The following is a 25,571-nucleotide window of genomic DNA, read 5'->3' on the forward strand; positions in this document are numbered from 1 at the left end:
ACTAATAAATATACATAAATTAGAAAACTTTTAAGTTGTAGTGTGTGTTTCAAATGAATACAGTACTTGGAGATGTGTATTTATTATTATTATTATTATTATTATTATATTCGTCTAAATAATTGGTTTTGATGCATCATTTTAATTGCTTCAATTATTAAACATAAATATATTTAATTATAAATTTATAACATACATAGGTGCATACATATGTTAAACAAATCACATATAATATATATTTTCATAAATGTCATATGCAATTCTTGTCGTAGTAATATGGATAAATTACTTTCATATGAAGAACATATCGTGATAAGTCATCATAATTACATATCAAATGTTAAAAATTATGTTATATTTTAAATATTGTCTTGTAAATATGTTATGTAGAATAACCCAACAAAAAAATAATAGAAAATAAACATAATCAAAACAGAAAACTACAATCAAATAAATAAAAACATTGGGTGGTTGCATATATAAATACAAATGTTACATAAATATACGTTTAAATCAAAAGAAAAAACTAACATTCGTCTACTTTGCTTTAAAAAAAATCTATATCCGTTTTCTGAATCTTCTTTCTTTATTGAAAACCATTGAACAAGAGAAACTTGATGACAATTCTTCACTAACCTGCAATCAAAATGTTTTTCTTGAAAAATAAGAATGAGAAAGATATTCAAAGAAAAACATTGATGTTTAGAGAGTCACATTCAAGATTGAGTAATACATACAAATCACATATAAAGGTCAAATAAGAAATTGAATGTAAAGAAAGAATAGAAAAGCTTCATTTGTTTTGGTTGAAAGAAAAAATCATATTACAATTAACATGGATGTGACATAACCCATTTCTTCAAATCATCATATTTGAATCGTGAATGCTTGAACTATATGAAAACTTTTGAATCATAATATCTTCAACCAAATGATGACTTTTTGTAAGAAAAATGTACTAATATAACTACATATATAATGAAGGTGAAAAGGTGTGGGGGTTTCAAATGCATGAGATGTTGGCAAATTTTTATGGGGGTTTCAAATGCATGAGATTCAAGAAAAAATGCTAGCTTTATAAGTATGTATGATGTATGATATATATATATATATATATATATATATATATATATATATATATATATATATATAGACAAAGACTGAGTGAGAGAGAGAGAGAGAGAAAGAGAGAGGGAGAGAAGATCAATGGAGAACTTGTTGGATTAATATCTCAGTCCATAACTATATTTGGTATGTACTTTACCCGACCCAACATGGGCCATTTAGGTTGCACTTCACCGACACAATTTATATGGATAGTCTTTTGAGAATAGTATATTAATATATTATAAGTTCTAATATATTAATATATAATCATATTATTTAATTAGTATTGATAAAGAATTAATTTATAATTAATTAAGTGATCAAAATGAACTAATTAAATATGGACTCTTATATATATGGAATGGGCCAAGTTCATTTTAGGTTCGGCTAAGCTTTCATGGATAGTACACGGAGTGTTTAACCCATGGATCATATGAAATGAAAAGTCATGGGTTTAACCCTAGTATCCATACTATATAAAGATGTCCTTGGTTGGTGAAATTGGCACTAGTGTGGGTACACTATGAAGGGCTAGCCGATTTCACTAGAGAGAACCAAGTATCCATATTCTCTAAAGTCTTCCAAGGTGTTTTGGTAATTTGTGATTCCACTTGAGGTTTCCACACTATTGGGGCTAAGCTCTTAAAGCTTGAAGACATCAAGCTACATCAAAAGGTATGTCATCTAACTAGAAATTTGTAGTATAAGAACTTCATAATATGCTAGTTAGGATTAAAGCCTTGGAAAGTTCTTATTTGCATGTATAATAGAGAAAACATAGATCCAAGGTTTATAGGGTTGCATGTACACCATAGGAGTGTTAGAATGCTCAAAACCCAACAGCACTAAACTGAAGGAGAGAACCAATAAATTTTTTTTATCTATAGTGAATTTAGGTACCAAATTTCATATATACATGTACATACATATACATAAGACAACTGCATTGAATATATATATATATATATATATATATATATATATATATTCATAAGTAAATGCATATGCATAATAATAAGTATACAGAGTGATGTATGAGAACGACCACAACCACCAAAAGCATTTAGTAAAAAGGAAATGTAATGTTGTTGTACATTTCTGGCAAATTTGTCTATAATGACAACTTGTGGTTTCTAATAACATGTGTATCCTTTCCTTAATTTTGAAAGAAAGAAAAAAATATATCAAAGATGGATATATAAGTAATAGAACGAAATATAACCACATTTATATGAGTTATATTAGCAAAATGTTCTAAAATGTTAATCATCTTCTTTATTCCATCTAAAAATAATGGTAAAATCTTTTAGAAGATGGTTATAGACGCAATGACATGTTCAACAAAGATGGGATCATGAGATTTCTTGCCTCAATTTGCTTTTGAAGTGGAATTGGTTCGACTTTTAACCCTAGTAGAAATCTAGTAATCATCATGATTTCTCTATTTGCACTATCATATAGAAGTAGAGGAATGCCCGGATATCTTGCATGGTTTTAAAAGCTTGTTTTAGGCCTCTAGTTTGGCCTGATATTGTCTCCTACAAAGAATAGCATTGTATTGTTTTGCATTGACATATATGGGTTCATTGTATGCAAAATAAAGAGGTAGTGGCACTTGAGTGGATGTCATGCTCATGCTCATTCCTTGAGGCTTCTAGTGATTCGAGAATAAGAAGAAGCTTCAATTTTTTATTACTAATTAAAATTGATTAAGATATATGTTGTTTATCAACATAGTACATATAAAAAGAGATATCATGATTAATAATTAATATGATTGAAATTAATATAATAGAGCTCACCATAGCTTGTGAGCCAAAAGGCGTAGCAATCTACAGAAGCTGACAAGCCTAAAACTACATGATCATAATTGTGGTTACAATTTTTTGAAGGTACCCACAGTGCCTGGGATATGCTACAGGAAGAGGAAATCCTTGTACGTATTAGTACATCACCTTTAGATTTTGATAACATTTTGGGTGGTGGAATAAGTTGCAAGGAAGTCACTAAATTGGTTAGTTGTTTTTAGATGATTTTCGTTTAGTTCATGTGCATATGTTAATATTCCAAGATTTATTTTCCTTTTTTTTTCTGATTAGTTGGAGTTCCATGCATTGGTAAAACACAACTCGGGTATAAATTATAAGCATTAGTTCATAGTATGGATCAGGTAACAGAAGTAGTTGTTTTTATTGTTTTTTTTAATATTTTTATTTTGCTTGAAAAAATTCATAGTATGGATCAGGTTACAGAAGTAGAATACAAATATGTTCAATATGTTTATTATAAAATCAATGGAAATTTTTTTAAATATAAATATGTTCAATATGTTTATTATAAAATCAATTTAAAAAAAATCACTTACGTATGGCTGCCTTCGACCAGCTTGAATTGAAAAGGTATAATCCTGAGCAGCTGTTAGCAAAGCTGACCCAACACTACCTTCTTCATGTGTCACATGAGTTCCGTTATGCTTAAGAAAAGGGGAAAAAGGGTAAATAGTGGATTTATGAATCTAAAGTCGGCAACTAACCATACATATGATACCATTCCAAAAGCTAAAAACTCACACTAAGGTGTGTTTGATTTGTAGAATGTTTTGGAAGGAACAAAATTTGTCAAAGGAATTGGAATCAGAAAGATTTGAATCTGAATGTCGTCAGGCGTTTGGTTGGCAGGAAATAGAATGAAATTCATGAGCATTCAAAATCCATCAATCAAATGATTCATGAATTCCAATAGAACTTAAATGTGAACTCATTTGTAACCAAACACAAGATTGGAATGGAACCAAATTCCAATTCTATGACAACCGCCAATTTCTGGTCAAGTCAAAGTCAAACAAAGTCAACGAGTCAAACCGGTAAACTCAACTAGTGCTTGTATGATAGGGCTTACTCTATGTTTACTATTGTACAACTCTCTATATTAATACAAAGTGTCACTCAGATATTTCAAATGTTCAGAAATTCTAAACCCTAACCAGGGTGAGTGATTTAACGACTCTATAAAGCACTATTATGTACCACTCAGGGGCGTAAAACACTCATAACGAGGCATAATGGGGTTTACAAACCTTGCACTACGGGGCTAAACACTAAAAAAGGATGCAAACAAAGTCTCTCAAAATCTCTCCCACTCTATCTCTATCTCTCCCAAAAATCTCTCACAATCTCTCTCAAACCTCTCGGTAATAAAAATCACCTTTCCAACTTTTCTATGAACATCCATATCATCCCAAAACTTCCCTTGGTCGAGAACAACTCAAAACGGAAGAAGGAGGTCAAAAAGGGGCCTGGAGGTTCGCAGGTTAAAGTTCAATTGTAAACGCTCGAAGACCTTCATAGGTAGTAAACATGCTCGCTTCTTAGTCAACGTTCGCATCTAAGCCGACAAGGTTCGCATAGGAATCCTCTCGTAGCGAACCGGACAAACTCACAGGTATAACCTTCGCAGCGAACCGGGCAAGTTCGCATTCTAGCCAGGCATCCTCTTGTCACACCCCAAAACCGGAACAGCGGAAACGTTCGGGGGTAGAGGACGTCAAGTTTAGTATCACAAGACATGCATTATAGTAAGCGAAGAAATAAACAACCATTTATTAGAAAGAAAGTGTTTACAAAGTATGTGTTCACAAAACATAGAGTACATAAACAAATAGCAAAACAAGACTTGAAGCTATACTGCTCCATCTTCTGAATTCCCAGCGCAAGTACTTGTCTACTAGTTTCCTGAGAATACAAGTTATTTAAAAGAGTTTGTCAGCAATTAAGCTGGTGAGTTCATATTATTTTAGTGATGTATGCAAGTTGTAGAAAGTTGTTGAAAAATGTAGTTGAAAATGAAGTAAGTTATAAGTTCTGTTTTTAGAAAAGTTCGCCTGTTCCTCTAGAAAATCCTATATTTCCTACTTAGATGAAAGATATGTAAAAATGATTCTACAATCCTTTCTATGAGTACTAAATGAATACAAGTTCTATAAAACTCGAAGTAAACAAACAATCAACTGTGCACATCTGCCCTAAATCCACAACCAAACAAGGAACAGGAAGTAAAGCAGATAGCACACATCGCATTGTTTGTTAGGTCCTTATTGTACATAACCCTGGTGTATTCGCTTGTTACTCATGTAGTTAATTGTAATAGTTCCTTTATATTTTATGAAAATATCTTTAATAAAAACCTTATTTATTATAGTAAAATAGTGACCACAGTGATTACTTCTATAATTACCTAGTTTATACTGGCTATATATAATCCAATATCGAATAGATAGTTAATTGGGTGCATCTGTCCTAAGCCCACAACCAAACAAGGAACCGGAAATAAGGCAGAAAGCACACATCCAATGACCTATTGGGTATTAATGATATATAACCATGATGTATAAACCAAGGAATTTATAGAGTCAATCACCTAAAGTCCTTTAAGTCTACACTAGTTTAATAAAATGGATTAAACCCTTTACTGGGAAGTTTCTAGTTTTGTATATCCAAAGTTCTGTTTGAAAAGTATGTTTTGTACTAGAAAAACTGTGCATTGAATTAGTATCCTATGACTTGACCCATACTTGGTAGCCCTTATGATGACTTAATGTGTACATAACATATATATATATATATATATATATATATATATATATATATATATATCTAAATCGAATAGATAATAGGTTGGGTGAATCTGCTCTAAGCCCACACCCAAACAAGGAACAAGAAATGAAGCGGAAGGCACAGATCCACTTGCGTGTCGGATACTACTTATATATATCCCTTAATGTATACATTAAGGAATCATAAGGTTAGAATTATGGTCCTTTTCTACTGAATGTACTAGACTCGACTGTTCTGTTTGTCGTTTGTAAAGTGTAAGTACTGTAGTATTGTATAAAGTGAATACTATTGTACTAATTGCCTTAAATTGAGTATTAAGGTATAATGTGATGGCTAGATCCCATACTATATGCTCTCCCCGTCAAGAGATTCTGGGAACCAAACGCAACCTCTCCAATAATTGCAAGCTGTGAACATCCACATTAAGATTATATGATCATGTATACCCAATGTAACTATCACCTTTTGTTTAGAACAATGCGTTAGTGATTCATTGGTATAGTTAGATCCTGTAATTGTTCCATGCTATAGCACCTTATTATGTTTGTTCTATTATCGTGTATTGTATCTCCCTCCCTGTTTCTCTTTGTTCTGTGTTCTCTTATGTTATTGTGTATTGTATCAAATATGAACTGGCTCTCTAAACTATACCCATTATAGTTTACTAGTATTCTACTTGAACTGTTATTGAAAAGACTCATTTTACTACCAAGTTATGTTTATACTTTAAAAAAATAGAGTTTTGCTAAACTATAAAGCAACATAACTGTAAAATAGTTTTTGAAATGTTTTGACTACTTATAGAAGACATAAGCAACATTTTGAACGATGTTTATACAGAATATTTACACAATTATCATTGTTTTCAACTTGTATTCCCCCCTAAAAGCATTTAAAACAGTTAAAAGATTCATTACGGGGTATGAACTCACATGATGTGGGTGATTCAAACAGGTATGCATGTAAGGATGAGAAGTTTCGCGAATGAAGTCCCGAGGCACAACAAGCCCTAAATGATATATAATGACACATATTGGCATGAATATAGTGTTTATAAGCAACAATATGAACGAAAACACTTTCCGAGACTAGGAAACACATTGACCAAGTGTTGGAATCACATGTGATTCAACAAAGGAAGGTAGATCGCACTCACATGAGTTTACTACCATGGGTTTACGGACCAAGGGAGTTTACGGCCGTAAAATCATGGTCACTCATGTATAAGTGCATGTTTGAAGGCTTGAGAAGTTCTAGGGACTTTAGCTCTACACTAGGATGAGAAAGACCACCTCAAATGAGGCTTTTGATGAGTTTACAACCCAAAGGGGTTTACGGCCGTAAACGCATGGTCATGATGGTTCTGAGTGAAGTTTAAGGTCCTTCAATCATCAAGGAAGGGTTATGGGTCACTTGCCTTGCATCCTATAGGGTTTATGGTCCAAATGGCCACCTAAAAGGGGTTTACGGCCTTGGGAGATGGCCTGGCCGTAAACTCCATTTGATCTTGTGTTCTTGATGTTTTTATGTCTCTAAACATGATTCCTAACTAGATATTAAGTATAGGGAAGAGCAGTTACGATCTAGAAGCTTGAAATGGTTGATATTGGCCAAGAACACTAGTGTGTGTTCTTGGAGAAATCAATGTATGTAGCTAGTTAATAAGATGTATCAAATAATCAAGGGATAGAATACTTACACTTTTGAAGATCTAAGGAAGAAGGTTGGATGATAGTTGAGATAGAATGAAGAAAATATGGCCAAGGAATGAAGAAATGAGAAGAAATGACCAAATTCCACATATATGGGTGAGAGTTTGCGGCCAACATGAGTTTACGGCCGTAAACTCCATATTATGGAGTTTAGGGCATGAATTTGGTATTGTGGCTTTAGCAGATACTTTATAGCACTTATTCCTTAAGTGTATTAGGTTCAAAACTAATTAGAATGACCTTTAACCGGGTTAGAACTCCGTACTAATGAGTTTGACACTCAGTTGAGTTGATTGACTGTGTCTTTAAAGCAAAAAAAATTCCGGTCGTCACATCATCCCCCTGTTAGAGGGAATTTCGTCCCGAAATTAGCTTTCTTACAGTACTACTGGGGTTGTGCTCCTTTGATTTGCAAAATACTCACTCGTAGACCTGGCAATTTTGCCATAGTGTTCATGATAGGATTTCATACTCGGTCCATCTGTCATTACCTCGTGTATACAAGTCGTATATGATTAGGATCAGTAAGACAGTCGGATGTGCGATTCTGCCCTAGCTCCACAACCAAACAAGGAATAGGAGGTAGGGAGGAAACACACATACTAGATCTGCGTAATCATAATCATACCACCCTCGTGTATACACTGAATAGTGATTGGTGAGCTGTATTTGTCTGTAGCCTCTGTGCTCGAGCTTGGTCTGCTAGACGAGTGGTATCTCATGATGGTCTTTGGACATCCGATGATAGGGCTTTGGAGGACAAAGTACTCTTCGCACAAGTACTTCGGGGTTTTGAATATGAAAGATAAAACTGAGGTTTAGGTCGGACTGTCGATACTAATGATGAAGGTTTCGAGAACTAGAGGGTCGAGGCGATAGAAATATATCAACTTAGTATGGTGAGGACCACGCCAACTCATGACGAATGAAAGTAATGGACTCCTTACTGAACAAAGTTTTGGCCAAATGAAAGAAACGTCTACTATACGGTGATGTATCCCTAGTGTGTTCGATAATGTACTCTTTGCAAATGCTCTTATGCTTTATGTTTTCCCTTTGATGTTAACACTCCCATGTATCGTACCGCTACGTACGCATACATATAAACGAAAGTGCTTTGATAATTGGCGATGATACTTAATATCATGGTCCTCCTTGGTACCACTATGATCGCCTGTCATATACAAGTTATGAATAATTAAGATGAATAAGACGGTCGACTGAGTAACTCTGCCTCAAATCCACAACCCAACGAGGAATAGGAATTAGGGCGGAATCACTCACTCTAAGTCTGCAACATATGTACAACCCTGATGTATATGCTAAACCATTGTAGCTTCTATAAAACAGATCTTTTAGTTCTCTTGAATACCATGACCAATTTCTATATGTGAGTGATTTAAGATTACTTTTAAGTGTATTCCCCTTAATTTTAATCTTATATAAATATAAATTAATTTTTAAAGTAATTACTAGGTCGAAGACGTACCACTGCTCATTAACGACTCTGGGGTTGATTCTCTTGCGGTGATCATCAGGATTCGTCCATCCGCGCCTGAGTTCTTTGTTATCGCGCAGTCCCTCTGGTAGTGTCCAGCCTCACCACAGCCATAGCAGGCTTGGTTTTCTTCAACACCGGGGAATTGGGAGACCAGTTGAACCGGTGCCCTGCAGAAATGGACTGTGTGTCCCTTTCTGTGGCAGTTCAGAAACTTCATTTCCCGGCATACTCCGGTGTGGTGATAGTTGCACTTTCCAAACTTCGGGAGGGTTCCAGCATATCGACTGGCAGGTGCGGAGCAGCAGGTGTTGTAGCGGCATACATAGTACTCGCTTGTTGCTTTTGCAGGGTTTCCTGGGTTGTTCGCTTATTTTTCTTCTTGTTCCCCGACTTCTGATTATAGTGTAACAACCCGAAATTTCATATCACTTCTTGTAACTCAAATTTTAATCTAATTCGATCAACCAAACGCCGTTTCCAAATCCGTTTACGATTTCGTCATTTAATTAAGTCATTAACTTGTGTTGATCTAAAATGACTTAATGGGTGTCTTAATGCCATTTGAAATCATTCTAACACCCCATAATAGTCGTCGGAATAATTCTAGAATCGACCATATCGGTTTACTGCAACTTGGTCGGGTGCGACCAAAAGCCCCGCCTAACGCCGGTATCGGGTAGAATTTCGTCGTGTCCAATTCCCGAGCACTATATAAAGGATTCAAAGCTTCCATTTGAAGCTTTTGGCCATCTTTCCTTAATCACTCTCCAACCTCTCTCCTCATCCATAATCAAAGGTCCAAAAACAAAGAATTAAGGCTCCAAATCAAAGAGGTAACATCCCTAACTTGTTATCTAGCCTCTTTAGCCTTCAAATTGATGTTTAATTTGAGTTTTAGGACCTGGAACATGTGTTTACGGCCAAGGATCAAGCTTGGGCCGTAAACACTTAAAAATGGGGTTTTTAAGCTAATTAACCCTTCCAAATCATTGTTGGGACTTAGATACGACTTTGAGGCTTTCAATTTTGGATTTGTAACACCTTAAACATGAATTTTGAGGGACAAAAGAGAATTTACGGCCAAGGCATGTTCTTGGGCCGTAAACTCCTCAAACATGGGGAGTAAACACATTTTTACATGTTAGTTTGCCTTGAAACTTAACCAATAGCCTTGGAATAAATCATAGAACCATCTTAAATTAGTTTGGAGGCCTTAAACATAACAAAACACTACATTTAGGAGTTTACGGCCATAACACATACTCTTAGGCCGTAAAATCATAAAAGTGTGTCAAATGATGCCCTTAAACCACCCCAAGTCTTGGAAAAATTACTAGAATCACATGTGATTGTCCTAAGCACCTCAAATGAATTTTGGTTTAAGCTTGGGGGAGTTTACGGCCGTAAACTCCATGTTTACAGCCGTGAACTCCCATAATTGGTGTATAAATTCATTTAAATCATTCCAAGGCATTTTAGTAATTCATTCCATAAATCCCCAAGTCCAAACAAGCCATTAAACCCTCAAAATCACACCCACATGAGTTCACGGCCGTGAACTCATGTATATGGGTGTTATATGGCTGTAAACTCCCTAATATGTTTACTCTTGGGGAGTAAACTCAAATCCCAAGTCGCTGGAGTCATTACATGTCCGAAGATGTCACCCGGGTCACTCCAAACGCTCGTTTTGAGGTGTTTAACCTCGTTGGAGTGTAATGTTCCATATAATTAGTGAATGTAAATCTAATTAAATATATATGGACATTATTTCATTTTACATAGGGACATCGCGAGTAATCAAGCCCCGAACCAACGTCTAGTACCTGAAACCGTCGCATTTCCGAGTCTAGTGAGTTCATACCCCTACCCTTTTTCACTGTTTTTCACTGTTTTCAGGGGGAACACAAGCAAAGTACAAGGGATTTCTTGTACTCAAAACTTATTTCCGTGTGTGTGTTTCACATTTTATATATGCTTTTAACACTGATTGATACAACTGATAACCGTTTGAACATGCAGATCACGTAAACATATTATTTGTGAAATGGATTAATAAACTGTTATGTTTTATATATTTCACAAATGGTTTTCCACATTTTATCAGTTAAAAGCATGACATTAGAACATATGAACATGAAACTTGTACACTGTTTGTCCTCGGTAACACTCCATAGAGATACGCGAGTGGAGGACTATCATATTATTACTAGTAAATTTGTTATTCCTGTATGATTGGAGACACGTCCTCGGCGAACACTCCACAGAGATACGCGAGTGGAGGACTACACCCATAAACAAAATCTCTGGGATTTAGAGAACTTGACTTGAGTGTATAGATCTATACGGGGCTGACTACCCCACACCTGGCTGCTAGCTACAGCCGAACCGAAATGGCTGCTAGCTAATATTCTTTTTGACTCGGGTGCTGAGAGGAGCTTTATTAGTCATGCATTCAAACATAATCTAAAACATAATTCCCAACCTTTAACCGAAACGTTTACCGTCGAGATGGCGAACGGTGAGAAAGAAAACGCGAGCGAAGTATTCATAGGTTGCACCCTTACCCTGAACGACCATTCGTTTCCTATCGATCTCATGCCAGTATCCATAAAGCGCTTTGATGTCATCACTGGCATGGATTGGTTGAGTCCCAATCATGCGGACATCCTTTGTTTCAAAAAAGCAATCCGTCTCAACCTTCCTTCGGGTCAAACTCAAGTAATCTATGGCGATAAACTCAGTTCCAACCTTCGTATCATTTCCTGCATCAAAGCTCAGAAGCTCCTGCGAAAGGAGTGTATTCCATTCTTGGCCCATGTAATCAACGAGAAGCAGGAAGTTAAAGACCTTGCGAGCGTCCCCGAAGTCTGTAACTTTCCTGATGTATTTCCCGAAGAGCTTCCAGGAATTCCTCCCGAGCGTCAGGTCGAGTTCCGTATTGACCTAATTCCTGGAGCTACTCCTGTAGCGAAGTCTTCGTATCGCTTAGGTCCAGCAGAAATGCAGGAGTTATCCAGTCAACTCAATGAGTTGCTTAGTAAAGGATTCATTAGACCGAGTTCCTCACCCTGGGGAGCTCCGGTATTGTTTGTCAAGAAGAAAGATGGATCCTTTCGAATGTGTATCGAGTATCGCGAATTGAACAAGTTGACTGTCAAAAACCGATACCCTCTTCCGCGAATAGATGACCTCTTCGATCAACTCCAGGGAGCTAGTTACTTCTCCAAGATAGACCTTCGATCAGGATACCATCAGCTACGAGTTCATGAGAGTGATGTTTCCAAAACAACTTTCAGGACTCGATTTGGACACTACGAGTTCGTAGTGATGCCCTTTGGTCTAACCAACGCACCGGCGGTGTTCATGGACCTGATGAACCGGGTGTGTCGTCCTTATCTGGACAAGTTTGTCATTGTGTTCATTGATGACATACTCGTCTATTCCCGAAGCGAAGAAGACCACAAACAACACTTGAGATTAGTGTTGGAAACCCTACGATCCGAGAAGTTGTACGCAAAATTTTCCAAATGCGAGTTTTGGATTCGGAAGGTAACTTTCCTCGGTCATGTAGTAAGCGAGGAGGGTATTCATGTAGATCCTTCCAAGATAAAGGCGATAGAGAATTGGTCAGCACCGAAGACACCCACATAAATCCGACAATTTTTGGGTCTCGCTGGCTATTATCGAAGATTCATCCAGAACTTTTCTAGAATCGCCAAACCCTTAACCACTCTAACACAAAAAGGTGTACCCTTTTGTTGGAGTGATAAGCAAGAAACCGCATTCCAGACGCTGAAGAAAGCCTTGTGTAGCGCGCCTATTCTGTCCCTACCTGAAGGGACAGAGGACTTCGTTGTCTACTGCGATGCCTCTAATCAAGGCTTAGGCTGTGTGCTTATGCAAAGGGGAAAAGTAATTGCCTATGCCTCTAGACAGCTGAAAGCACACGAGATTAACTATACCACACACGACTTGGAGCTAGGAACCGTAGTCTTTGCGTTGAAGATTTGGAGACATTACCTCTACGGAACCAAGTGCACGATCTTTACCGATCACAAGAGACTGCAACACATCTTTGACAAGAAAGACTTAAACATGAGACAAAGGTGATGGGTAGAACTACTCAGTGATTATGAGTGTGAAATCCGTTACCATCCCGACAAGGCCAATGTGGTAGCAGATGCCCTTAGCCGAAAAGAGAGTGTAGGCCGTAAAGTGAAGAACCAGACGATGACCATCCATTCCAACCTACCCATGCAAATCCGAGAAGCCCAGTTAGAAGCCTTCAAACCCAAGAATGTGTCGACCGAAGCCTTGAGAGGAATGGAAAAGAAACTTGAGATCAGAGGTGACGGAGTCCATTGTTTCATGGATCGGATCTGGATTCCAAAGTTCGGAGGATTTAGAGAGATAGTTATGGAGGAAGCGCACATAACCAGATACTCTGTTCACCCGGGCTCTGACAAGATGTACTTAGATCTCAAGAAACAATATTGGTGGCCAAACATGAAGGCTAAGATAGCTACGTTCGTAGGCAAGTGTTTGACTTGCGCCAAAGTAAAAGTTGAGCACCAGAAACCCTCGGGTCTGCTCCAGCAACCCGAGATACCCGAATGGAAATGGGAGATGATCACCATGGATTTCATCACCAAACTGCCCAAGTGTCCGAGTGGGTATGATACCATTTGGGTAATTGTCGATCGCCTGACAAAGTCCGCCCACTTCATTCTGATCAAAGAATCATTCAAGATGGAAAGACTCGCGTGAATTTACATTCAAGAGGTAGTCTGACTGCACGGTGTACCTGCATCCATTATCTCTGATCGAGATAGCAGGTTTACCTCTAGATTCTGACAGTCTCTCCAGAAAGCCCTTGGAACCAAACTAGACATGAGCTCGGCGTATCATCCTCAGACCGATGGACAAAGTGAGAGAACAATCCAAACCCTGGAGGACATGCTTAGGGCATGTGTCATTGACTTTGGAAATTCGTGGGACACACATCTACCCTTGATCGAGTTCTCGTACAACAACAGTTACCACACCAGCATTAGGGCTGCCCCGTTCGAAGCCCTTTACGGTCGCAAGTGCAGATCCCCTCTGTCCTGGGCCGAAGTGGGGGATACACAGTTAGCCAAGAGTCGAGTCCCCGATAGTGCTCTCACTGGTCCTGAAATCATCCGTGAAACCACCGAGAAGATTATCCAAATCCGAGAACGACTGAAAGTTTCACGTGATCGCCAGAAGAGTTACATTGATAACCGTCGGAAACCACTGGAATTCCAGGTTGGAGACCGTGTTTTGTTGAAGGTCTCGCCCTGGAAAGGCACTATATGCTTTGGTAAGCGTGGGAAACTTAATCCGAGGTACATTGGACCTTTTGAGATCCTCGCCAGGATTGGTTCGGTGGCCTATAAACTTAGTTTACCTCATGAGCTCAGTAACATCCACCCCGTCTTCCATGTTTCAAATCTCAAGAAGTGCCTATCCGATGAAACCCTAGTGATTCCTTTAGACAAGATCGAGATCGATGAAAACCTCAACTTCGTAGAGGAACCGATCGAAATTATTGATCGAGAAGTCAAACGTACGAAGCAAAGTCGCATCCCGTTAGTGAAGGTTCGCTGGAATGCCAAGCGGGGACCGGAGTTCACTTGGGAGCGGGAAGACTCGATGAAACAGAAATATCCGCAACTCTTTCCAGATCCATGATTTGTATTTTGTCTTGTATCTTGACTTAAATTTCGGGACGAAATTCCCTCTAACGGGGGATAATGTAACAACCCGAAATTTCATATCACTTCTTGTAACTCAAATTGTAATCCACTTCGATCAACCAAACGCCGTTTCCAAATCCGTTTCCGATTTCGTCATTTAATTAAGTCATTAACTTGTATTGATCTAAAATGACTTAATGGGTGTCTTAATGCCATTTGAAATCATTCTAACACCCCATAATAGTCATCGGAATAATTCTAGAATCGACCATATCGGTTGACGGCAACTTGGTCGGGTGCGACCAAAAGCCCCGCCTAACGCTGGTATCGGGTAGAATTTCGTCGTGTCCAATTCCCGAGCACTATATAAAGGATTCAAAGCTTCCATTTGAAGCTTTTGGCCATCTTTCCTTAATCACTCTCCAACCTCTCTCCTCATCCATAATCAAAGGTCCAAAAACAAAGATTTAAGGCTCCAAATCAAAGAGGTAACATCCCTAACTTGTTATTTAGCCTCTTTAGCCTTCAAATTGATGTTTAATTTGAGGTTTAGGACCTGGAACATGTGTTTACGGCCAAGGATCAAGCTTGGGCCGTAAACACTTAAAAATGGGGTTTTTAAGCTAATTAACCCTTCCAAATCATTGTTGGGACTTAGATACAACTTTGAGGCTTTCAATTTTGGATTTGTAACACCTTAAACATGAATTTTGAGGGACAAAAGAGAATTTACGGCCAAGGCATGTGCTTGGGCCGTAAACTCCTCAAACATGGGTAGTAAACACATTTTTACATGTTAGTTTGCCTTGAAACTTAACCAATAGCCTTGGAATAAATCATAGAACCATCTTAAATTAGTTTGGAGGCCTTAAACATAACAAAACACTACATTTAGGAGTTTACGGCCATAGCACATACTCTTAGGCCGTAAACTCATAAAAGTGTGTCAAATGATGCCCTTAAACCACCCCAAGTCTTGGAAAAATTACTAGAATCACATGTGATTGTCCTAAGCACCTCAAATGAATTTTGGTTTAAGATTGGGGGAGTTTACGGCCGTAAACTCCATGTTTACAGCCGTGAACTCCCATAATTGGTGTATAAATTCATTTAAATCATTCCAAGGCATTTTAGTAATTCATTCCATAAATCCCCAAGTCCAAACAAGCCATTAAACCCTCAAAATCACACCCACATGAGTTCACGGCCGTGAACTCATGTATGTGGGTGTTATATGGCTGTAAACTCCCTAATATGTTTACTCTTGGGGAGTAAACTCAAATCCCAAGTCCCTAGAGTCATTACATGTCCGAAGATGTCACCCGGGTCACTCCAAACGCTCGTTTTGAGGTGTTTAACCTCATTGGAGTGTAATGTTCCATATAATTAGTGAATGTAAATCTAATTAAATATATATGGACATTATTTTATTTTACATAGGGACATCGCAAGTAATCAAGCCCCGAACCAACGTCTAGTACCTGAAACCGTCGCATTTCCGAGTCTGGTGAGTTCATACCCCTACCCTTTTTCACTGTTTTTCACTGTTTTCAGGGGGGGAACACAAGCAAAATTCACTTTGCTCCCTCCTAGACACGAACAGATTGCAAAGACCGAATCTGTTTTCTCGAACGATTGCATCAGAGCGATGACTCCACTATTTCCTTCAAAGGAAAGGGGTTTGCAGTTGATGAAGTCCTGGTAGGAGCACTCTCTCGAGCGCACAGGGACCTCACTTTGAATAGAATGAACAGGTGTTCCACCTCTGCTGGAACTGGCAGGATGATATTGAGCCATGGCGGTTGCCACAGCCCCAGATACTGTAACATTAATAGTTGCCGCATCGATTTGTGGAGAAGGTGTTGGAGTTATCAGAGTGGCGTCTCTAGCTGATCATCATGGAGGAATCTTTCTTAAAAGGATACAAGATGAAAGGAAATGATTCTATAGCAGTGTATAAAATCCGAAAGCTGAAAGACTGGATGTATCGGGTCCTGATTTCTCCAGGGTTCTAGAAACAATTCATAAAATAGTCTATACCAAATAAACCTTATGAATTTTTGAATGTCAATCCTCGAATGAGTATCTGTGACCTAAATAACTGTTACCAGCTACATGTAAAGAAAAAGTAATCGTAACACATTTTGTGAGCACTGTTTCCACTAACTCGTTAAATTAACAAGATTACTATTTATTAGTGTGATGTGTCAGACGTTATGAACTTGCTCTTGTTCCTCCTTTGCTATTATGTTGTATGGGTTTCTCGTGCGAGAATGAATGTGACTAAAGAATTCATGAGATTTAAAGTAACTTTTATGGGGTAATCCTTACAGAGTCATGCTATAGTTGTACGATGTATACAAGTTGTATATATTTTAAGATTAGATAGGCCTTCAAATAAATGATCCTACTCCAAAACCGCAACCTAATGAGGAATGGTAGTGAAGCGTAGATCACAAATTCTAAGTCTATAAGATCTAAATTATATAAAACCTTGGGAGTATACATTGTAAGGTTATATACCTATCCGTAAGGGTCTTTTAAGTCATCATGTAAGTTGTTTATATAGTGCCTAAAATACTCCTATAGTACTTTAACTCTATGTACTTGATCTGGAATTTTCTTGACTGGTGTTTAGGTAAGTTTTAAGACTGTTGCAACACCACATCGCTTCCAAACACATGTCGGTCGCATCTCGAATGAATATAGTTGATCATGCTATATTGATCCTAGCTAAGATTACATAACTGTTCAGGTTTGACGACAGTGTTCAACCTTTAAATACTTTAGTTCTGTTCTCCTTGTGATACTTGTTCTAGTATGTATACGTGTATAAGCAAGTAGGTATATTTTTATAACTTATCGTTATACTCTTAAAATATATCATTATTCAGAGCACTTAAGCCCCATTGTACTTATAGTTGTATATCTTTTATTGGTTGATATATTTAGTTCACTATAAACAATGCTCTGATACTAATCTGTCACACCCCAAAACCGGAACAGCGGAAACGTTCGGGGGTGGAGGACGTGATGTTTAGTATCACAAGACATGCATTATAGTAAGCGAAGAAATAAACAACCATTTATTAGAAAGAAAGTGTTTACAAAGTATGTGTTCACAAAACATAGAGTACATAAACAAATAGAAAAACAAGAGTTGAAGCTATACTGCTCCAACTTTTGAATTTCTTGCGCGAGTACTTGTCTACTAGTTTCCTGAGAATACAAGTTATTTAAAAGAGTTTGTCAGCAATTAAGCTGGCGAGTTCATAAGATTTTAGTGATGTATGCAAGTTGTAGAAAGTTGTTGAAAAATGTAGTTGAAAATGAAGTAAGTTATAAGTTCTGTTTTTAGAAAAGTTCGCCTGTTCCTCTAGAAAATCCTATATTTCCTACATGGATGAAAGATACGTAAAAATGATTCTACAATCCTTTCTATGAGTACTAAATGAATACAAGTTATATAAAACTCGGAGTAAACAAACAATTGACTGTGCGCACCTGTCCTAAATCCAAAACCAAACAAGGAACAAGAAGTAAAGCAGATAACACACATCCCATTGTTTGTTAGGTCCTTGTTGTATATAACCCTAGTGTATTCGCATGTTACTAATGGAGTTAATTGTAATAGTTCCTTTATATTTTATGAAAATATTCTTTAAGAAAACCCTTATTTCTTATAGTAAAATAGTGACCACAGTGATTACTTCTATAATTACTTAGTTTATACTGGCTATATATAATCCAATATCGAATAGATAATTAATTGGGTGCATCTGCCTTAAGCCCACAACCAAACAAGGAACATGAAATAAGGCGGAAAGCACACATCCAATGACCTATTGGGTATTAATGATATATAACCATGATGTATAAACCAAGGTATTTATAGAGTCAATCACCTAAAGTCCTTTAAGTCTACACTGGTTTAATAAAATGGATTAAACCATTTACTGGGAAGTTTCTAGTTTTGTATATCCAAAGTTCTGTTTGAAAAGTATGTTTTGTACTAGAAAAACTGTGCATTGAATTAGTATCCTATGAATTGACCCATACCTGGTAGCCCTTATGATGACTTAATGTGTACAGAACATATATATAACTAAAATCAAATAGATAATAGGTTCGGTGAATCTGCTCTAAGCCCACAACCAAACAAGGAACAGAAAATGAAGCGGAAGGCACACATCCTCTTACCTGTCGGATACTACTTATATATATCCCTTAATGTATACATTAAGGAATCATAAGGTTAGCATTATGGTCCTTTTCTACTGAATGTACTAGACTCGATTGTTCTGTTTGTCGTTTGTAAATTGTAAGTACTGTAGTATTGTATAAAGTGACTACTATTTTACTAATTGCCTTAAATTGAGTATTAAGGTATAATGTGATGGCTAAATCCCATACTATATGCTCTCGCTGTCAAGAGATTCTGGTAACCAAACGCGACCTCTACAATAATTGCAAGCCGTGAACATCCACATTAAGATTATATGATCATGTATACCCAATATAACTATCACCTTTTGTTTACAACAATGCATTAGTGATTCATTGGTATAGTTAGATCCTGTAATTGTTCCATGCTTGTAAGTCCCCAAAAATTCATGTGTATCAATCAGATCCGTTTGATGGTGTGGAATCCCAATCAAACGGATTATGCTAGATCAAATAGAAGAGAAGGGGAAGAAGAAGAAGATGAATCTATGATGTATTCATTGAAATGATTGAAGCTCCGTACACATAGTTCACACACACTCTTCTCTCTCTAGTTTCTCTCACACCTTAGAATGCACACATAGCTCCTCTAGTGTTCATCATCTTTTTCTCACTCCCCTCACCCCTCTATATATACACACGGGAAACATGGACCGTAAACACCTCCCTGGCCGTAAACACATATAAGATATTACATAAAATACAATTTCCTAGAAAAGCAAAGTGTAAACCATAATATTGACCCAACAATCTCCCCTTTGGTTTATAGCTTTCTTTTTCTTTTCTTAAATGACCCAACAAGCTCCCCCTAAAAAGTAGCTGACTTTCTTGATAATCTTCATTGGGAACTTGACTTCAACATTAATCTTCAAATTCTTCACAACTTCAAGATGAACTTGATGAATCTTCAATGAATGACATCATCTTGAGCAGTTGCCCTTTTCTTCAGAATTTGGCATTGAATGCACAGTGGGTGAGGAGGTTTGATGTACTGATTCTTGAAAGATAGCGCTTTGAGCTTGAGAATCTTCAGAAAGAACATCAGAGAGAACAAATCTTCTGGATCACTTTAGCAGGTACAAAGATAGCAGCAGACTATTTGAGGAGGCTTCAATGCAATCCGTCACATATTCTTCAATTTCAGCTTCACCTTGCTTCTGGGGTTGAAATATTGAATGTCGAAAAAATAATCTTCATTTCTTGTTCCTTCGAATGAGAATTCTTCGATGCTTACGGACAAGGCTTTGGCTCAGAAATCTTCAACACAAACTCCATGAGTCTTATCTATACCTGAAATCACTTTTCAAGACAAAACAAAACTAAAAGAAAACTTAGCACACAAATTAAAACAGAAACATAAATATTTTTTGGATTTTTTGATTTTTCTGAACAAGAAATAAAACATAAATAACACTATTTTTGAATTTTTAAATTTTCTGATTTTTCTTTGATTTTTGAATTATTATTTTTTTCATAATTTTTAATTTTTAATTCTCCCCTAATATTTACATTAGAAGAAACTATGAAAAATCTAACAAAAATAAAAATGATATCTAACTTTAAGAGTGATTTGGGATCAAAGTTTTTTAGACAGCCTTAATCCACTTGTCGGTACCTTCTATCTTCACGTCTTTGTCTGGTCGATCGTCGGTATTGTTGTCCACTTAAACACGAAAAATTGTGACAGATTCAGGACATACTATTTGTTATAAGACAAGGTGAACTTAAGTTCCTAAAAAATATATTTGATCCTAATTCCTTAAATACTATATCTTAAGGACCATTCATCTGATGACGATCAGGGATATTGTTGTCCACCTAAATTGAGCAGCAAGATCTATAGACAATCTTTGAGTGTTCAATTTTAATTGTACTGGAAAGTGTTTCCCGCTTCCTGATATGCCCCAGCCATCAAGAACTTCCAGAGTACTCCTTACACCAGGTGAGCAGACAACCATTCAGAGAGAGGATAGATTCAGAATTCTATTACTTATTACTTCAGAGGGGTTGAGAAGTAGAAGGTTGCATATGCTATGTACCAGGTCGGATTAGAAGTCACGCAAAGGAGACAGCATATGGCTAACAGATAACAGGAATTTCATATATATAACTTGTGGAGAAACAGAGTTGCATATGTTGTGTACCAGGTGGGATTGGAAGTCACGCAAAGGAGACAACATATGACTAACAGACGGAAAGAAAGAAAATGATATTCTACAGACCTAATTTATCGGAATTTACCAGTCGCCCCATCCAACCGGAATTAAGGACAGAATCCGCACATCGAGGAAAAGTTAAACCGCGGTTCCAAGTATGGGTTCATTTAATGTGATGAGTGGATTCCCATATATATCTCCCTGATCAACCTATTCGAGCGTCGTATTGTCAGGCTGAACGGATCTAACTAGGTCAAAATTTGTCAAGTCTATAAATTTCCTAAGTTCAACTCTTCCTAGTCAAGTCCATTTAGAATCTTTCATGCCAACCGACGCATCAAACCAGAGCATAGACCCTTCAACTTTGGGTACGTTACGCAGACTCAGGTTGCCTGTTATCACATTATCATATCACTTCCTAAAACATCTCCCTCAAGCACATTTCATAACCAACATATATTTTTTTATTTTCTGATTTTCTAATGTTTTTGGATTTTTTTTTAAATTTTCTAATTTTTGTTTTGTTTTTATTTCTCCCCCTAAATTTTTGCATATGAGAGAAACGAAAGTAAATGCGCAAATTTAAACTATCCTAAAACAAAAATTAGTCTTTAAAGCAAATCAGCTTAAGAAAAACTCAGGAGTATAGAGAAGAAAACTCAAACCTGTAAGTCACCGATTGAATTTGCATCCAGAAGGTCTGAGAACAGCACGCGTAAACTCAGAACATATCCGAAAATTCTTCATGTCATTAAGCACAAACCCCGTGAGTGATCACTTCCTTTCTTCCTTTCCCGCAAAGGGCACATACTCCGAAGTCTGATGATATGCCTCCATAGCTGCTCCGACACAGAGTGAGATCAGTTGGTCTCTGGAACCCAGTCCATTTTGAAACTGGGTCGACCTTTGTCATCCTTGCACGGTACTCTCTCCCATGACATATCCTGTTTATCACAAACAGAAGATGAAGAAATATTAGATTCATTAGTTGATTTGGGAGAGTGAGCCTTTGGAACCCATTTGTAGTTGGGTTTAACCTATTTCTTTTTCGATCTGATGGGTGGCTCAGTACATGCTTTTGATCTTGATGTCGGTCGTTGAGATGACTTTGATTTTGGCTTCACGGGAGCATCTCTTGAACTAGACTTCTGGGCCAGCATACCTTTCTTGTTCTTGGGAGTTGGATGCTTGGCCTTGTGGGTTTGATTCTTGGCCTTCTGCGCGTTCCAGTCACCATTGTCTGAATGTGAGTTGTAAGGGTTTCTTTTGAAATATCTCCGACTTGGCACGTTTTTCCATTCTTGTGCATAGTAGGGAACGTATGCACGATTAGGATAGTTTCTGGCAATGTGTCCAGGTGTTCCAGAGTGAAAACATGTCTTTTTCTTCACTGTGAAGTTGTCTCTTCCTGCCCCTGGTGGCGTATCTTTGCCTTGTTTTTTATTGTTCCCACAAGCACAATTGCAGGAGGCACTCTGTTTCGCTGGAATTGGTAGCCTGTATTTCTCAACAGTAGGTTGATCAGAAACAGCTGAGTTTAAAGCAACAGATTCAGAGTTCAAGAAGATGTTGGTTTGTTCAATGGTTTTCTCCTTGTTCTCATCTTCTGCTACTTTACCTGCACATGAAGTAGAAACATTAGTATTTTCAACCTGAATAAATCCTCCTGACACAAATCCAGCTGGTTTGCCATATCGAAGATGTGCCTCTCTTTCAATTTCATCCTATGTCATAGGGATGGATGTGTAGTTATGATTGAAAGGTGGAGGAACACTATCATACCGTAGACCCTTGTTTTGATTTTCTTTGAATTTTAATTAGGTTTCATATAAGGACTCGACTGTCTGACTTGACGCAGTATAATTTTTGAAAATGACATCTGTTTTTCGACACTTAATTTTTAAAGCGTCAAGTTCTTCAGTTACAGCAACAAGTTATCTCTTAATATAATCATAATTTTCACACTTGTTGCTATACTCTTCCTGAAGCTTCCTAAAGTCCTTGGTTTTTGCTTCTAATTCAGCCTTCCGGGGTTTATGTCCTTTCCTGAGTTGATATCCTTTATATCTCAGGTCCTCAACTTCCCTTTTTAATAAATCAATTTGTTCTCGAAGAAATTTAATCGTATCTTCACATGATTGAGAACATGAAACTTCACATGAATGAGAACATGACACTTCATTGACTGGAAGGTTTGCGGAACTCATTGTTTTTCGACAATTCAAAGCGTTAAGTTCTTCAATTATATCAGCCAGACTAAGACGATTGAGATCTTTTGTCTTCTTGATGTCAGCCACATCCATATCCCACGATTTCGGAAGTGCATTTAGCAGCTTTTTGTTTATCTCAAATTTAGCAAGACGATCCTAGCTATATTCATCTCACTAGAGAGTGTGGTAAATCACTGTAACTGAGCATCCAGGGTTTCTCCAGGGATATAATCGAACATGTTGAAATTTTGTCTTAAAATCTCCTGACGACTCTCTTTCATGTTTTCAATTTCCTCGTAAACTTCAAAAACTATTAAAAGCACAACTAGAAGTTAAAAGTCAAACTTAAATTTAAAAATGCCCTTTGACATAAACCTCAAAAATCAACCTTAAAAGTCAAATTTAAAAAGTCAAACTCAAAAGTCAAACTTAAAAGTCAAACCGAAAAGTAACATTTGAAAATTTAAAAGTTAAACAAAAAAGTCAATGTCAAAGGTCAAACTTTAAAAGTCAAAATCAAAATTTTAGGTAGAAAGTCAAAAATAAAATTCAAAAATTAAAAATTAAAATTTTTGGTTGAAAAAGAAATTTACAAATGAAAGAAATTGATTTTTGGGCTGAATTTGACAAAATTTCGAAAGTTGGATGCGACTGCGAGTGGTTAAATTTAAAATATCGGAAGGAAATCACAAGTGATCTGATGGTGGAGTTGGCAATGCGCGCTGAGTTGCTGAACCGGAGGTCGCTGGTTCGAGCCCTGGCACCTCCTTACTTCGCGATACCTTCGTCTTATTTTTATTTGAAGCGCGCCTACTGATGCTGCCGAGCCGAGCTAATCTCCAAGCCCCGATCCACCAAGCTGCAAACCGAGCCGAGCCGCGATCAAAGCCGAGACCGCAAACCGCCGCTTTAAACCGCCGGCCGCAAACTCCGGCGACCGGTTTCTGGCCGTAAACTCCGGCGACCGGTTTCCGGCCGTAAACTCCGGACCGTAAGCCCTTCAAATACCGTAAACTCTTTAGAAATCGCTGTTCTTGACGAAAAATAGCGTTTTTCACCCTTTTTGCTCCAAAACTCGATCAAAAACTCGTTTTTACGAAAAACGCGAAGAACAAACCCCACTTAATTTTTCGAGATCTATCCAAAAACGCAAGAATCTTTCCAAAATAAGATCAAATCGGCTCCAGATCTGACAAAGATGAGTGATACAAACCAAGCTCCGATGCCAATTGTAAGTCCCCAAAAATGCCTGTGTATCAATCAGATCCCTTTGATGGTGCGGAATCCCAATCAAACGGATGATGCCAGATCAAACAGAAGAGAAGGGGAAGAAGAAGAAAATGAATCTATGATGTATTCAATGAAATGATTGAAGCTCCGTACACATAGTTCACACACACTCTTCTCTCTCTAGTTTCTCTCATACCTTAGAATGCACACACTTAAGCTCATCTAGTGTTCATCATCTTTTTCTCACTCCCCTCACCCCTATATATATACACACGGGAAACATGGACCGTAAACAGGGTTTACGGCTGTCACACCCCAAAACCATGAATGGTGGAAACGTTCTGGGGCGGAGGACATCATGTACAGTATCACAACAATGTAAAGTAGTAAACAAGCAACAACATCATCCATTGCACTAATATTATAATTATTATACAAGTGTGTTCTGTCAAATTATAATAGACACTAAAACATAAATCAAAATGAAAGATGAGTCTTGAACGAGCTCCATCTTCTCTAAACCTTGCATCGGTACCTGTCTACTGATAACCTGAGGATGCAAGTAATTTTGAAAGAGAGTATCAGATTTAAAGCTGGTGAGATCATAAGTATTTTAGTGTCTTAATTTGTATGTATATGAATTGTAAGTATTGAAAATGTATATGAACTGTAAGTATAAAAATATTTGTAAAGCAACTGAAACGTTTGAAAAACTCTAGAAATCCCTATGATTCCTACTATTATATAAGAGTGTCTTCTACCAAGACCTAACTGCTCTAAATACAGTCTTCTACCAAGACCTAACTGCTCTGAATGCAGTCTTCTACCAAGACCTAACTGCTCTGAATGTAGTCTTTTACCAAGACCTAATTGCTTTGAATGTAGCCATAGTACTACCCTTTGGTACCAGGGTAACTAAGAATGTTAACTGATGACATCCGTAGATGTACATTTACCTCTGTTGCTAATAGCTGGGTGTAGGAATAGTCAGTCCCTTTAAGTATACATGTAATGGTATCAACCGTTGACATCCGTGGATGTGCTTTTACCTCTGCAGCTAACAGAGGTTCTAGGAATGGTTAATCCCGCAACGTATCC

General features: G+C 37.4%; 1 pseudogene; it reads right to left on the bottom strand.

Annotated features, from left to right (window-relative positions):
• Window positions 1-2,560: 2,560 nt before the first annotated feature.
• LOC145076037 (nuclear transcription factor Y subunit A-3-like) overlaps window positions 2,561-25,571 on the bottom strand; it is a 122,379-nt pseudogene continuing 99,368 nt past the window's right edge.

Source organism: Lactuca serriola, chromosome 9 (genome assembly GCF_051521515.1).
Source record: "Lactuca serriola cultivar US96UC23 chromosome 9, Lser_US96UC23_V15, whole genome shotgun sequence".
Lineage (NCBI taxonomy): Eukaryota > Viridiplantae > Streptophyta > Magnoliopsida > Asterales > Asteraceae > Lactuca > Lactuca serriola.